Source organism: Nesoenas mayeri (genome assembly GCF_963082525.1).
Source record: "Nesoenas mayeri genome assembly, chromosome: Z".
In the NCBI taxonomy this organism is placed as follows: Eukaryota; Metazoa; Chordata; class Aves; order Columbiformes; family Columbidae; genus Nesoenas; species Nesoenas mayeri.
In genome coordinates, this window is record NC_137542.1 from 38,228,511 (window position 1) to 38,246,406 (window position 17,896).

Below are 17,896 nucleotides of genomic sequence, written 5' to 3' on the forward strand. Positions count from 1 at the left end.
CACCGGGAAGGGATCCCCACTTCAGCAACATCATTTCCCTCACCCGTTCCCCTGAAAACTCCAGCATTCCTGGTCTCCAGAGAAACGAATGTCCGCTCTGAACCTGTTGCAAAACACAGCCTGGAGCAGGCCACATCCTGCGAGAGGAAAAGCAGCAGCTGGGAAAGCCATGATGGCGGATGAGGCGAAAAAGGAAAGAGCTAGACACTCGAAAGCTCGTGCGTGGATGCCTATGGACTAACGTCGTTGCACATGCACGTGCTGGTATCACATCGCGGCGCCCACGCCTGGACACACTGTGCTTATTCCCTTATGCTTATATAGCTTCATACACACTCATTCCAGACTTGCAATCGCACTTCAAGCTGAACGCAGTTCACGAACACACACGCAGAGCTGTGATCACATATCATGATACACGTACTATTTCCTGCACATATAGACAGAGCCACAAAGTCCCATGGTCACACAGACCTGCCTAGTGCACACATGAGCACACAGAGAATACACCAATCCGTGCCCATAGCAACTCCTAGCCTCAGATCAAGAAGCGCAGGAAATGGAGCAGGCTAAGAGCCCTTGCTATGGCTGTCTTCCCTAGCCCTCCTTACTCCAAGAAGAGAAGGCACGGACAAGCCATTCACCGCATGCCGATCCTTTCCGCACTTCAGCTACGCTGGTCACTCACGCTCACTATTGGAGCTGCTCCACGCTGCTGCACTAATCTCTCTGCTGGGAGGAATATCAGGACTCTGTGTGTGGGGACCAAGGTGTGCTGTGTGCGTGCAGAGCTCCTTCCAACCGTATCCCAGAAGTGCTGATGAGAGGGCTTGCGAGGGAGGGGAGCCAGGCACATTCTAGGCCATTGTAAAGGACAGAAGAACCAAGAGAGTGCGGTCTCAAGCAGAAGTAAAGAGGAAGAAGAGGTTCTGAGGATGGAAGCGTTTCCTGGCTGGCAGGAAGTAGCCCAGGTTCTTTGAGATAGGATTTTTGCCCGATGTCAGGCTCCGCTCTTCTTTGGCTAAATGACCCGTTCGGAAACATCGCTGTGTGAAAAGGTAGGTGCGTATGCCAGCAGGTGCTAGATTTTGCGCATATCTGTGTGCTTGTGGAAGCGCTTGTGGCGCTGTTTCGGCGACGAACATTGCGTGTTGCATGTGGACAAAGAAACGGGAGAACAGCAGGCTCCACCACTGATGAAGACAGACTGCGAGTGTTCCTACGCAAGCTGTTCCTCTTGGCACACCTAGTCCTACAAAGAAAACTGCTAAACTTCCGATCTGCAAGAGAAAACCAACAAAACGTGCCATACACAAGAACAACAGCACAGCGGATATGCTGACACGCTTACCCGTGATATGGGCCGGAACACCCTGTGAGCAAAAGAAAAGGAAAAGCACAAGTCCGTCCGGTAAGTCAATGACGTCGCACACGGGTGCAAGCGGTTGTAGATACACGGAATCCTGAGCGCCTGGCTTTCAGACGTGTGCCTGAAAAGTGCTGAGACCGGCAGAGCCTGTCTTGAAAAGCCGCTGGTTACGTGAGTGCATTGATGCAAGTTCGTGTGCTTGTGAGTGTACAGACGTCTGCGTATGAATTGGCGTGTTCACACAAAGGCAAAGTGGAGCGCTTTGCTACGTGCGTGCACACGCCATTTCGGTGTCGCTTATAAACAGCGACAAGCTGTGTGCATCCGAAGCTACGTGTTAAAACGCGTCTGCCTCTGTTTTGGTAAACGACGGAGTGTGCGTGTTCAGACAGCGGCATATAGGCAGACGCGCCTACAGGCACACGCCTGAAAACCGCGCACGCAAGGTCTGAATGGATGTACAACCACTTGCAGCGGTGTGCTCAATCACAAATCTAGACGGACGTGTTCAGTCTCACAAGAACACCAAGGTGTTTGCGGTAAGCGTTCGTCAGAAACAAGGCTGTGAACAGCAGCAGCTCCGCTGTTTGATTTCTCTGTGCGGCGTGTCCTCTTGTCAAATTTCTCTTTCCGATCGCAGGCTTAGCGGTTCTCTTTGTACGACCAGCTATACGGAAAGAGAGAGAGAAAGCGTAGGACATTACACCGTCTGCCTTCGTCAGTGTTGGAAACTAGCTGCTATCTCTTCTCTCTGTCCACGTGCACACGTAGGATTCCTCACCGTAAAACGCGCAGAAGCCTTTCCACAAGCATCCAGGTATGTGCACCCACCACCACGTGCATGCATACGCCGCTACAGAAGAGCACGTACCTTTCCACACGCTGATATCTAAGCAAAAGCGTGGGCACGCGCACCAACACTTGCGCAGGCACCCCCTCTCACATCCCTTGACGGAAAGAAGAACGTGGAGCGCACTTTGGTGCTGGAGGGTAAAGACGTCTGTGGAGAACACTCATTTGGAGGGTACCTGCACATATGTGCCCGTTCTTGGACGATGCTGTGCGTGGAAACAGGTGTGCTTGTGAATTCTTCTCTGTCCACATGCGTGTGCTTTGCGGGCTGCGGGCTGCATTCCTGCTTAAGCTTGAGTGAGCGTAGCCAGCGTGCTGTTTGTTGGAAAGGTTCCGCGCCTATCTAGTTGCACAGTCCTGCGTTTCTCAATGAGGACAGATGCAAGGGAGCTCTGCTAGCAAAGAATCAGAGACAGACGTAGGGAGAACTGAATGCTGCTCCTGGTACTTCTCTCCCGTAACGAATGCTTCACAGTGGCCCAAGAAAAGACGCTTAACAATCCCTCTACCCAGAGAAACGAGAGAGAACATGCCCTATCGACTAAGAACCGCAGAGCACCTCTTCACGAGCTTTTCCCTGATACGGAGAGGAAGGCAAACACTTGTGTGTTTGTGTGAGAGCAAATGTCGTTCCTGTCTTTTGGCACAGTTCCGTGTGTTGGCACGACTGTCAACGTCTAGGATAGCTGCGGACTTGACCCAGCGTGTGTGGACACAGTGTCCCTGAAAGGCTGTGTGCGTAAGCGCCTGCTGAATCTCTCCCTCTCTCCACACGCATGTGGGTACGTGTCTTTCTCTCAACAAGCATGCGCGTTCCTTCGGTCGCATCTGTGCATCTTGCGTTGGTCTTGAGCTCAGCTGAGTGTGTCTGTTGACGCTGTACGTGTGTTGGTTGTGCCTGTGTGTAAAGGAACAGCCATGACTGCTCAGCCGTCACTCGCGCGACTCTGAAATCAAGTATAGCTCATCTTGGTTTCTCAAACTGGTTCGTTGCACACCGGGAAGGGATCCCCACTTCAGCAACATCATTTCCCTCACCCGTTCCCCTGAAAACTCCAGCATTCCTGGTCTCCAGAGAAACGAATGTCCGCTCTGAACCTGTTGCAAAACACAGCCTGGAGCAGGCCACATCCTGCGAGAGGAAAAGCAGCAGCTGGGAAAGCCATGATGGCGGATGAGGCGAAAAAGGAAAGAGCTAGACACTCGAAAGCTCGTGCGTGGATGCCTATGGACTAACGTCGTTGCACATGCACGTGCTGGTATCACATCGCGGCGCCCACGCCTGGACACACTGTGCTTATTCCCTTATGCTTATATAGCTTCATACACACTCATTCCAGACTTGCAATCGCACTTCAAGCTGAACGCAGTTCACGAACACACACGCAGAGCTGTGATCACATATCATGATACACGTACTATTTCCTGCACATATAGACAGAGCCACAAAGTCCCATGGTCACACAGACCTGCCTAGTGCACACATGAGCACACAGAGAATACACCAATCCGTGCCCATAGCAACTCCTAGCCTCAGATCAAGAAGCGCAGGAAATGGAGCAGGCTAAGAGCCCTTGCTATGGCTGTCTTCCCTAGCCCTCCTTACTCCAAGAAGAGAAGGCACGGACAAGCCATTCACCGCATTCCGATCCTTTCCGCACTTCAGCTCTGTTGGTCACTCATGCCTGAGTATTGGAATTGCTCTTTCAAGCTTTGATGGGCTCTGCCTGGCTGTGTCAGGTGCTGTCGGGATCTGTTTAGGCTCTGTCAAGCGGTGTCAGGCTCTGTGATGATTCTGTTGAGCTCTTTTAGGTTTTGTTGCGCTTTCTTTTAGCCGTCGCCCACAGGATTTCTTCTTTACGTGTTAATGGCTACAGATGGATGGGGTAGGGAATCATTGTCAATGTCTTACTAGGTTCAGGGCGGAGAAGACCCTTTCTAGCTTGAATAGCCACATATAATGCCCAGGGAAAAACGGTTTCTCATTTCTGGCACTGTCTGGCGCACTTCGAACACTCTACAAGTGGAGAGAACTGAGTGCCTGAATGCTGGGGTCCTCTTCCCATCTGTAGGGAGATTACAGGAGTCAGTGAAATAGAAGTGAGGGAACAGGGGAGAAATCAATGCAGGTGACAAGGTTGTATTGAAGGGATTAAATACCCATGTGTGAGAAATTTAAAGTCTTGCTTTTGTGAAAACTGTGCCCATCTTACAGGTGTAGAGGGCATTTTGCTGAAATCCAAAGAGGTACCCTGGTGAAACAAATGTATGAACTTAACAACGAAATCTATGCCCTTAAACAGGCACTCTTTCTTTTAATAGCACGGAGTATTATCCCTTATAAGTGCTCCAAAGACAGGAAACTCTTGCGTCCCCTGTATTGACACTAGTATTGCAAATCATTACAATGTGCGTGACAGTTAAGACAGAATTGCGTAAACCTATGGTTAGTTGAAGTTAGTTATTTCACGGTCTTTGCTGCCATCTAGTGTCTTCTAATGATATGGAGTCAGTTTCGGCGGGCCTTCTGAGGTTCTATACAAATTTCATCTTCTGTCTCCAGCTTGTCATGCCAGAGGGTCTGAATTTTGAAAAATGTCCCTTCGTTTTGCAGGTGGTTAGAAAGCATTTATCACGTCATTGGTTAATCATGGGTAAGTCCTTTGTACCTTAATCTTTGTCTACATCAATTTAGCAGCTTCTCTTCATATCGCTTTTGTGTCCACATGCAAGCAGAGGAGAGGTCAGCTACAGAAACTCTTTCCCAAACTCTCACGGTTGTGCACATCTCTTGTATCAATAAGATTCCAAAAAAACGCACGTGCATGTTCACCCCACGGACGGTCTCACAAGCATGTAAAACACAGGACTAATTCCAAGATTTTACACCGCTACCATCATGTATAAACATACAACCACGTGTACGGCTGTACACACTGACAATTTCTAGGCAGACGTTTGATACACAATGGCTACACGCACAACCTTAGGACACAGGCTCTGTCATTCTCCTGCTAAATGAGCTCTTTGGTAGCTCTGGTAGATATGCCTCTCAGCTTTTTTCTCTTGTAACTGTGAAAGACCACCTCAGATAAACTGTCTGTATCAAACACACTTCAATTCTGCCTTAGTTTTGCTTGTTATTGCCTCCATGTAGATGATTTCGCTTTTATCTCTTAACTTGAGTAGTCATGATTGCTCTGTTAAGCACAAGCATAGCCAACACACACAGTGTCAGTCAGACAGAAAGGGACCTGGGAGTACTAATTGACAGGAAGCTCAACATGAGCCATCAGTGTGCCCAGGTGGCCAAGAAGGCCAACGGTATCCTGTCCTGTATCAAAAACAGCGTGGTCGGCAGGACAAGGGAAGTGATCCTTCCCCTGTACTCTGCATTGGTGAGGCCACACCTGGAGTACTGTGTTCAGTTCTGGGCCCCTCAGTTCAGGAAAGACATTGAAGTGCTGGAGCGGGTCCAGAGAAGAGCAACACGACTGGTGAAGGGACTTGAACATAAGACCTATGGGGAGAGGTTGAGGGAGCTGGGGTTGTTTAGTCTGGGAAGAGGAGGCTTAGAGGTGACCTCATCACCCTCTATAACTACCTGAAGGGAAGTTATAGCCAGGTGGGGATTGGTGTCTTCTCCCAGGCAGTCAGCAGTAGGACAAGGGGGCATGGGCTTAAACTCTGCCAGGGGAAATTTAGGCTGGATATTAGAAAGAAATTCTTTACAGAGAGAGTGGTCAGGCATTGGAACGGCCTGCCCAGGGGGGTGGTGGACTCGCCGTCCCTGGAGGTTTTTAAAGTGAGGTTGGACATGGCACTTAGTGCCATGATCTAGTAAACAGACTACAGTTGGACCAAGGGTTGGACTCGATGATCTCTGCGGTCTTTTCCAACCCAGTCGATTCTGTGATTCTGTGATTCTGTCAACAGACACACTCAACTGAGCTCAAGACCAGTGCAGATGCACATATGCGATGGAAGTAACACACATGAAGTTGCATAAATGCATTCACATAACCACCAGCATTTGGAGACAGGCTCTATCGGTTTTGGAAATTCTCAGGCACACTTCTGAAAGCCGTGCACTCAGGATTGGACACATCTATAACCGCATGTACCCGTGTGCGACATTATTAACTTACCTGGACGGACTTGTGCTCAAAGAAGCAAAAATGTGTTTGCATTCCACTCCATATCACAGGTAAGCATGTCTTCATCAGTGTTGGTGCCTACTGCTCTCTCTTTTCTTTGTCCACATGCACACATAGGATTCCTCACCAAAACATAGGCAGGAGAGCTTCCACAGCACACAGATATGTGCAAAATCTATCACCTGCAGGAATACACAGCTACAGAAAGGCACATACCTTTTCACACAGTGATGTCACTCCAGTCTTCAAAAAGGGCAAGAAGGAGGACCCAGGTAATTATAGACCGGTCAGCCTCACTTCTATCCCTGGGAAAGTAATGGAACAGCTTATCCTTGGTGCCATCTCAAGGCATACCAAGGATAAGAGGGTTATCAGGGGCAGTCAGCATGGCTTTACCAAGAGTAAGTCATGCTTGACCAACCTCATAGCCTTTTATGAGAATGTAACAAGGTGGATGGATGATGGCAGAGCGGTTGATATGGTCTACCTTGACTTCAGTAAAGCCTTTGACACAGTCTCCCACAGCATCCTCACAGCTAAGTTGAGGAGGTGTGGTCTAGACAATAGAGTAGTGAGGTGGGTTGCAAACTGGCTTAAAGAGAGAAGCCAGAGTGTGGTAGTCAATGGTGCGGAGTCTAGTTGGAGGCCAGTATCTAGTGGACTGCCTCAAGGCGTCAGTACTGGGGCCAATATTATTTAATATATTCATTAACGATTTAGACGAGGGAATAGAGTGTACTATCATCAAGTTTGCTGATGACACTAAGCTGGGAGGAGTGGCTGACACGCCAGAAGGCTGTGCTGCCATCCAGCAGGACCTGGACAGGCTGGAGAGTTGGGTGGGGAATAACCTGATGAAATTTAACAAGGGAAACTGTAGAGTCCTGTACCTGGGCAGGAACAACCCCACGTTCCAGTATAGGTTGGGAAATTACATATTAGAGAGCAGTGTAGGGGAAAGGGACCTGGGGGTCCTGGTGGACAGCAGGATGACGATGAGCCAGCACTGTGCCCTTGTGGCCAGGAAGGCCAATGGCATCCTGGGGTGTATTAGAAGGGGGGTGGTTAGTAGATCGAGAGAGGTCCTCCTTCCCCTCTACTCTGCCCTGGTGAGACCACATCTGGAATATTGTGTCCAGTTCTGGGCCCCTCAGTTCAAGAAGGACAGGGAACTGCTGGAGCGGGTCCAGCGCAGGGCAACAAAGATGATTAAGGGAGTGGAGCATCTCCCTTACAAAGAAAGGCTGAGGGAGCTGGGTCTCTTCGGTTTGGAGAAGAGGAGACTGAGGGGTGACCTTATTAATGTTTATAAATATATAAAGGATGAGTGCCACAAGGATGGAGCCAGGCTCTTCTCGGTGGCATACAATGATAGGACAAGGGGTAATGGGATCAAGATGGAACACAAGAGGTACCACTTAAATTTTAGAAAAAACTTCTCAGTGAGGGTGACAGAGCACTGGAACAGGCTGCCCAGGGAGGTTGTGGAGTCTCCTTCTCTGGAGACATTCAAAACCCGCCATGTTCCTGTGCGACCCCACCTAGGCGTTCCTGCTCTGGCAGGGGGATTGGGCTAGATGATCTTCTGAGGTCCCTTCCAATTCCAAACATACTGTGATGCTGTGATGTTTCCAAATGAGTCATTTAGCCAAAGAAGAACAGACTCTGATATCAGACAAAAGTCATATCTCAAAGAACCTGGGCTACTTCCTGCCAGCAAGGAAAAGCTTCCATCCTCAGCACCTCTTCTTCCGCTTTACTTCTGATTTAGGCCACACTCTGTTCGTTCTTCCGTCCTTTACAATTGCCTAGAATGTGCCTGGCTCCCCTCCCTTCCAAGCCCTCTCATCAGCACTTCTGGGATATGGTTGGAAGGAGCTCTGCAAACACAGTATGTGTTGACCCTCCCCACAGAGTCCTCATATTCCTCCCAGTAGAGAGATTACTGCAGCAGTGTGGAGCAGTTCCAATACTCACGCATGTATGACTAGCATATCTGTAGTGCAGAAAGGATCGTGATGCTGTGAATGTCTTGTCCGTGCATTCTTTTCTTGGAGTAAGGAGAGGTAGGGAAGACAGCCATACAAGGGCTCTTAGCTTGCCCTATTTTTTGTGCTTCTTGATCTGAGATTAGAGGTTGCATTGGATAGGGACTGGTGTGTGCATATGTGCACTGGGCAGGTCTGTGTGACCATGGGACTTTGCAGCTCTGTCTATACTTGTAGGAAATAGTATGTATATAATGGTGTGCGATCACAGCTGTGTATGTGTGTTCATGAACTGTGTTCAGCCTGATTTGTGATTGCAAGTATGGAATGAGTGTGTACAAAAGTATATAATCATACAGGAATAAGTATAGTATGTGCAGGCGTGGGCATCATGATGTGTAACCAGCAGCGTACATGTGCAATGATGTTAGTCCATAGACATCCACGCATGAGTTTTCAAGTGTGAACATCTTTCCTTTTTCACCTCATCCCCAAACATGGTTTCCCAGCTACTTCTTTTCCTGTCGCAGACCTGCTGCAGGATGCGTTTTCAACAGGTTCAGAGCAGACATTCACTTCTCTGGAGACCAGGAATCCTGGAGTTTTCACGGGAATGAGTGAGGGAGATGTTGTTGCTTAAGTGGCGGTCCATTCCCCATGTGCAACGAACCAGTTTTAGAAACAGAGATGAGCTATATTTAATTTCAGAGTTGAAGAAGTCACGACTGAGGAGTCATGACTGTTCACTTACACATGAGGCGCAGTGTGACCTTACAACCCTTGAGGTTCTAAGCATGGTATGTATTTATTTGCAACGTCGGACACACGGGGAGCATTTCACCTAATACATGTGTAAAATTACAGTAGCTGTGAGCTTGGTTAAATGCAGTAAAGTGTCACATATTCATGAAACTATTAGGAACGCCTATACATATGCATAACCTGTCCCCGAGAGGGTGGTTCTTATTACAATGAGTTCCAGAAAACCATTTCCATAGCCTACACCTCTGGCTCCTCCTGGTTGCAGCTGTGCAATAATCTTGAACCTGGGTCTTCTTTCTTTGTACATGGTCACCTTTGGTCCAGTGTGACGAGTTGTTTAGTTCTCAGACTGCTGAGTTGGTTAAAACTGGCGTATCTCCTGTCCTGTGCCCAAGTTTCTGTAATCTAGTTCACCCAAGGATGCCTCCAAGGATTATTATTTTTGCAAGGCATCAGTGAAGTCCTGTTTTTCATACAATAAGTTACATATTGCAAAGCTAGGCAATAGTGATATGGGTTAAAGGGTTAGAACTCTAAGTGTCTTTAGTGATATGGAGTAGGGTTAGTTCTCAAGTGTCAGTTCTTTAAGTGTTAATTAGTTAATTGTCAATTCCCTGTGTCATTGCCCCTTTTTCTAAGAGGTTAGTAAATTCTTTTACTAATGTGATGATTCTTTATCTATGTTTTATCTGGCCACACGTAAGAAGGCTTATTCTACCTGAGAAAACCCATCTCTATCCTTAAACAGATTTTTAATGTTAATGCAAAATTCAGGCTCCTAGTGTTTGTCTACTGCGCTGCTGAGCTCTTTTGGGGCAGCTGACAACCATATGGCTGGTGCTCCGGCAGAAATGGCATCTTCTGGGCTGCGACGGGAGCTTACATTCTTTGACGTGGTGACCCCTCTCACTGCAGCTGTAGCATTAGTCCTCTCTTTTGGGTTTCTTCTTGCTGAGGATACGCTAAAACCTGTAGTTTTAACAGGAAGTTAAAAGTGCCACATAAATAGCACCAGGGAAGTCTATAGCAATTACCTGTTAAGGAAGTTTTGTAGTGACCACTGAACTGTTTGCTGGGATTGCACAGATCATGTGACATCCTTGTATTCGGACAAAGTTAAAAAAAAAATACAATATAGCAGGTAGTTCAGTTGCATTTCTATAGGTTTTCATTCTGGATATATTTATGGTATTTAAATGAAAAATATCAAGAAAACTAGCTTATAAAGTGTTCTTTTCATTTGTTCACCCCCCCGCAACACACGTGTTTTTTTCCCATGTAAACCCATCCTATTAAAATATACTGTTTAAAACATTCTGGCATGCAATCTTACCAATTGGAAACACTTAATAATTTACCTGTTATGTGTTGCTAAGTGTCACTAAAAAGCATTGTCTTCTGCATACATATGGATTTTCATGGTTGTGCTGATCATAAAAAGATCATTAGCAGGGACTGAAAATAAGAGTTTCCTCTGGCACAACAGTTTGACAGGCATGATCTACCGTATTTATAGGAAGAATAAAAATCACTCAGCAGAAAAGAGAACTAAATCTTGGGTTTATTGACAAAAGGGGATAGCTAATCATATCAAAAGCATTGCACAAATAAACAGTCCTTTTCAAAGCTTAATGCATCCATGTCTAAGTTTAAACAAAACAATGTATCCTGAAGAAATGAATTATGCCTGTAGTGTTTCACTATTACAAATATTTATTTTAAATTATACTTAGAATTTCAATTATCTGAATTTTCAAAATCGATTTTTTGATACAGTTGCTCTCTAATGCTTTAAATTGAGATGGCTTTCCATGATATTTTATCTAAGGTATATTACCAGATTGAAAGTGTGCCTAAATACTTTAGTTGATTACTCTTTAGCTTATTATTAGAGTTTGCTTTTGTGCATGATTCTTTCATTAAATCACTAAGATACAGACACATAATCTGTGGTGCCCAGAAGCCACTTTAACAAATCAATTCTTAAAGCAATTTTCATTTAATTTAATTCACAGAAGATCAGAAATATACAAATTTTGTCATAACTGTAAAATTACTCCAGCCACTACAGCACAGAAAAAGAATATTCAGAAGTACTTGACTATTCCATATCGCATGCAACTTCTTGCCTCGTTGTTGAAGCCATGTCACAGGTGAGTGATTTAGGATCCTGCTTGCTGCAGAGCAGTGCGTAGATCACTTAAAGTACAACTTTTAATGGGGTTTGATGGTGAGGCTCACTCTATCACTTACTGCATGGAGGAAATATACCAAGCAAAATCAGGTAAGAATTGTTTCAGAGTTTTTTTAAACATACAGACTCTAAACTTTTTATACATAACTGCTGTATTTTCTCTTCAGTGAGTCCTTCCACACACAAGGCTCATTTAAATCATGTTACCAGACAGAAATTAAAAAACAAAACAAAAATCCCAAAACTAAACCAAACAAAAACCCCATTACCACCAAATCACCAAACAAGACTAATAGGAGTTAAAAATTAAACCCAGAGAAATTAAAATAATTTGTAAAAGTTAGACAAACATCATTGTTTATTAAGAAAGAGGAGAGAATAAAAATACCAACGAAAGAATAGTATAGTAGGATTAATCACAGCATACAACCCCAGTTCAGCATTACAATCTGCTAGCAATGATCACTGGAGACATGCACTCATTTAAAGGTCAAATTTATGTAAGATAATTTCAGTGGAAGTTACAAAGTTTAAGAGTTAAATGCAGTAGCTGGTAGATATAGGTATGGTAATAAAAACAGAAAATCAGCATCAGAAAAAAAGGTAATAGAAGCTGACAGTAGCCAAAGAGAGAAAGATCTATTAAACATCAGGTAATAATACTAGCACTGCAAATGCTTCCATTCTCTAATGTGAAAGGTCAGTCTTTGAGAAGGAATGATGATCCTCTTAAGAAGGAATTTGGCAACTTGAAGATTGATAGAAATCCATCACAAAACAATATTTGATCTGAAGAAAGAAATTTGGGGACACTCAAAGTACCACCTGTCACTGAAATTGTGATCACCTTTAGTATTCTTTTATCAAATAATGGCAAAAAGCCATTTTAATAGTAATTTTAATAACAGGGTTAATGTGAGTGACAAGCTATCTTGAGAATAAGGCTGGATTTACCAATCAAACTCCTATCTCTCCCAAACAGAGGGATAGACTGTTAACTAACTTCAGGAAGAAACCATAAACTGTCAGAATGAAACATGAATATTTGATCCAGAGCACTTCAATTGGCTCATATTTCTTGTCTCTTGTAGTGTTGACTTTTGAAAAATCATCATTACTAATACAAAGCTTCAGTATTTTTTAAAGTACTCCAAATCATACTTATATTCTCCAAAACATCAGAAATAAATTCTGCTGCATACTGTGGCAGACTGGAGAGACTGGGACAATTTAATACTCAATAAAGTAGAAAACAGTTGCGTTTTAAATTTTCATGTTTATTTAATAAGTGAGGACCTCATGTGTTATTTTCTTGGAGACTAAATTCAGTTTATCTTAAGCCGTCACCACGCATCCAGTTTTTTGTATGCTGGAGGTTCCTGGACAGGTAACACAAAACCACACTCATATAAAGACCACAGGCTGTAATGACTACATTACATTGTAGTTGTTATTTTCCCCTTAACACCTCATTTAGAGGATACAGTGCGTAAAACCTCTTCAGACTTTTTGTTTCAGACTGTCTGTATATTTGCAGAGGAAATACTGAACTGATTACGAATTCTCTGTGCTGCTGTCCATAACAGCATTTGTATGGAGACCGGGGGAAAGACTTTATTTTCTGTATATATTTTTCAGTCCCTAGGGTTATTGCATCTCTTAACAAAAGCCTCGGGTCCTGTGCAGTAGCTGAAAAAGTTCCTGATGACAAAACATTACCCAGCACCACTCTGTATTCAGGGGTAAACCACATCCTATCATTGTAACCTTTCCGTCATTCAGCGGAGTGCCAAAGACCCTCAGGGACTGGCTTGCGATATACCAGTACTACTAATCTAAACAATGGGAACAAACACAAAGTAAGAGATGTTGTGGATGTTGCACACTGTACCATAAATGCAGATTGCAGGCAAAGACCTTTGCCAGTGAAGCATAACTTAGAGCAATCCTGAAGCTTCCCTGAATGTAGGTGCTGCGTCTGCGTTCCTCGAGATAAGTCCTCAGAGACTCTGCTGTTCAAGTCATGGTTGAGCACATCTTTGAGTGTTGCCAACTGTAACATTTCAGTTTTCATACAAATATCCAATTTATTCCTATTATCATGGCCCACTAATCTCCGTAAAAACAACCACCCACAAAATACAGATTTATTTATTTTAAACATTACCTTCCAGTAAGTAAAACTAACTGTAACTCCATGATAGTTTACAGTCCTGCAAAATATTTTTATTTATGCCATTGGACAGCAAATCATTCACTACTAACTGCATGATAATATACTTCCTTGATTTTAGGGATAATCTATTGGAATTTTTCCATCCATTAAAACCTGTTGGAGAAAAAAACAGAGGTTCTTTTCTTAGCAATGCTTAGACAAAGCAACAAAACACAGGGCATTTGTTGGAACATAAATCAACCGTTCTCCATTTACATTCCTCCTTACCTATATTTCAAAATGAGAGATACTTTAATAAATAGCAGCTCTTGCAACTCTACAGACACAGTGATGTCGAAAAATCACCCTCATTCTGGTCAGTTAGGTTTGGTTTTTTTTTTTTTTTTTTTTTTAAGTAAAATGGTCCTTAACTGTATCACTGCTGTATATTTGCAAGTAAAATCTGTTTTTCAGAAAGGTATTGTCAATATACCTCTCAATACAATCAGTACAGCGTTAGTTCTATTAGTTTTACTTTTCTATTTCCTTCTAGTTATGGTTTTAATACCTATTAAAACATATATTGTTTCCCAAAGACATCAAGTGAGAAGCAAGCACCAAAAAAAAAACCCCACAGATTTGTGTGGAACAGGAAAAAATATATAAATCAAGTAAATTAATTACATTCAGAAGGAGTCGAATGTGGAGAATGAGCCTGCATAGGATTTGGAAACTGTTTAACAAAAGTCAGTCATTGATCATAGAATCATAGAATCATTCTGGTTGGAATACACCCTCAAGATTATTGAGTCCAACCATAACCCAACTCTAGCACTAAACCATGTCCCTAAGAACCTCGTTTAAATGCCTTTTAAACACCTTCAGGGATGGTGACTCCACCACTTCCCTGGGCAGCCTGTTCCAATGTCTGATAACCCTTCATGTGAAGCATGTTTTCCTAATATCCAATCTGAACCACCCCTGGCACAAACTGAGGCCATTTCCTCTTGTCCTATCACTTGCTACTTGGGAGAAGAGACCAACACCTTCCATGCTACAACCTACTTTCAGGTACAACCCTCAGCCTCCTTTTCTTGAGCCTAAACAGCCCCAGTTCCGTCAACCGCTCCTCATAAGACTTGTGCTCCAGACTCCACATCAGCTTCATCACCCTCCTCTGCACTCTCTTAGTACGCCAATGTGTTTACTATAGTGAGGGATCCAAAACTGAACACAGTATCAAAGGTGAAGCCTCACTAGTGGTGAGTACAGTGGCGCAATCACTTCCCTAGTGGCCACACTGTTCCTGACACAAGCCAGGATGCTCCTGGCATTTTTAGCCACCTGGGCACACTGCTGGTTCACATTCAGAGGGCTGTCAATCATCCCCAGATCCTTTTCCTCCAGGCAGCTTTCCAGCTACTCTTTCCTAAGCCTGTAGCACTGCCTGGGGTTGTTATCACCCAAGTGAAGGACCCAGCACTTGGCATTGTTAAACCTCATACAATTGGCCTCTGCCCATCAATCCAGCCAGTCCAGATCCCTATGTTTGGCCTTCCTTACCACTCCCACCCAATTTGGTGCTGTCTGCAAACTTACTGAAGGTGCCCACAATCCCCCCATCCAGATAACTGACAAAGAGATTAAATAGAACTGGCCCCAATACTGAGCTCTAGGGGACAGCACTCATGACGGGCTGCAAACTGGATTTGGCTCCGTTCACCACTAGGTGTTTGGACCTGGCCAGCCATCCAGTTCTTCAGCCAGCAAAGAGTACTCCCATCCAGGCCACAAGCTGCCAGCCTCTCCAGGAGAATACTGCAGGATACGGTGTCAAAGGCTTTACTGATGTCTAAGGACACAACACCTTTGGGTACTTTGCCTCATCTACTAGGTGGGTCATCTTGCCACAAAAGGAGACCAGGGTGGTCAAGCAGGACTTGCCTTTCATAAACCCATGTTGACTGGGCCTGATCGCATGGTTTTGCTGCATCTGCCATGTTATAGCACTCAGGATGATCTGCTCCATGACCTTCCCCAGCACCAAGGACAGACTAACAGGTCTGTAGTTCCCCAGATCATTCTTCCGTCCCTTCTTGTAGATGGGTATTCACATTAGCCAACTTCCAGTCATCTGCAACCTCCCCAGTTAGCCAAGATTGCTGATAGAGAATGGAAAGTGGCTTCGTCATCACCTCCACCATCTCCCTCAGCATCCTTGGATGGATCCCATCTGGCTCCATAGACTTGTGGGTGTCTACGTGGTGTAGCAGTAACCATTTCCCTTGGATTATTAGCTCTTCATTCTCCACCCCATTCCTGTCTTCTGGCTCAGGGGGCTGGGTACCTGGAGCACAACTGTTCTGACTATCAAAGACTGAGGTGAAGAAGGTATTTAGCACCTCAGCCTTTCCCTCATTCTTTGTCATTGTGTTTCCCCCCGCATCCATCAGGGGATGGAGATTCTCCTTAGCCCTGCTTTTGTTGCTATTATACTTACAGAAACATTTCTTGTTTGCCTTTTACAGCAGTAGCCAGGCTTAGCTCTAGCTGGGCTTTGGCCCTTATAATTTTGTCCCTACGTAACTTCACCAGCATTCTTGTATTCCTCTTGAGTAGCCTGCCCCTTCTTCCAGAGGTTATAAATTCTCCTTTTATCACCAAGTTCCAGCTGCAGCTCTCTATTCAGCCAGGCTGGCCTTCTTCCCCACTGGCTCGCTTTTCAGCACATGAGGACAGCCTGCTCCTGCACCTCTAAGATTTCCTTCATAAAGATTGACCAGCCTTCCTGGACTCCTTTGTCCATCAGCACTGCCTCCCAAGGGACTCTGCCAACCAGCCCCCTAAACAGATCAAAGTCTGCCTTTCAGAAGTCTAAGGTATGAGTTCTGCACACTGCCCTTCCCCAAGAATATTCTCCAAGAATAGAAAACTCCGACATTTCATGATCCCTATGCCCAAGACAACCTCCAACCGACACATTACCAATGAGTTTCTTCCCTAGTAGGCTCACTAATTAGCTCTGTCAGGAAGTTGTCTTCCATGCACTGCAGGAGCCTTCTAGACTGTTCCTCTCTGCTGCGCTGTATCTTTAGCAGACATCTGGTAGGTTGAAGTCCTCCATAAGAACAAGGGCTAGTGAATGGGAGGCTTCTCCCAGATGCCTGCAAAATAATTCATCTGCCTCTTTTACCTGTTTGGGTGGTCTGTAACACACCCCCACCAGGACATGTGCCTTGTTGCCCTTCCCCTTGATTCTCACTCTCATAGACACTCAATCTTATAATCATCCTCATCAACCTCCAGACAATTAAAACACTCCCTGACATACTGGGCTACGCCACCTCCTCTCCTTCCCTGCCTGTCACTTCTGAAGAGTTTATAGCCATCTAATGCACCACTCCAGTTGCTGGAGTTGTCGCACTATATTTCTATGATGGCAACTACATAATGGTTTTTCTGCGCACAATGGCTTCCAGCTCTTCTTGTTTGTTGCCCATGCTGCGTGCATCTCTATAGATGCACTTCAGCTGGGCCACAGATCCTGCCACCCTTTTATGGTGAGAAACCAAAATTCCTTCAAGGCCATCCTCAAGTGCTTCCACAGTTTCTAACATATCTATAGGCCTTGTATCTCTTCTACCACATGGCTCTCCATCCCCTCCCTCCACCAGGTCAACAGAGTGAAGGGCCTCACTAGCATCCCTTCCCTCAACTGCTGATATGGTGTGCTTGGGTTTATCTCTGCCACACACAGTTTTCTCTTCTTCCCCCTTCAAATCTAGTTTAAAGCCCTTTAATAAGCCCTGCTAACTGATGTATGATGTGAAAATGGATAACATATTCAGGACAATGAAACCCATTAAAAATCAAGAGATTGGTATGAGGAAGCATACAGGCAAGACTGGGAAAGAGTAGCAAAATGAAAATAATAGGAGGGATGCTAGTGCTAGAAACAGGGTAGTTGTAAGAGTGATTAGATGACAATCTTAGAAATGTAGACTAAGATCCCATCACCATTCTAGACAACCATTCTAGGGTTCATAGGAGATTTTAAAGGGTGACTTTATTGTGTTCCCCAATCTGTCAAACCTGCATAATATCTAAATTACACTTAAACCACTAAAGCTCTGAGGTACCTTACATTTCTGCTTTTCTTATATGTAGAACTGGCTGTGTGAGAAAGGTATATTGATTTCCTTTTGCAATGTGTTTTTCCTCACCTGCTCTGATTCTATCCCAGACACTAGTCAGAAATTAAGGTATGCAGACTGTACTGACTGTTTACAATGCAAATGCAATTAAGACTCTTCTTGAAGCTCTGCCTTGCACATGGACTTGTGCTTCTCATATATATATACACAAAATGCATGTGTGTACACATACACATTGAAGCTGGTGATTATAGTAGCATAAAAC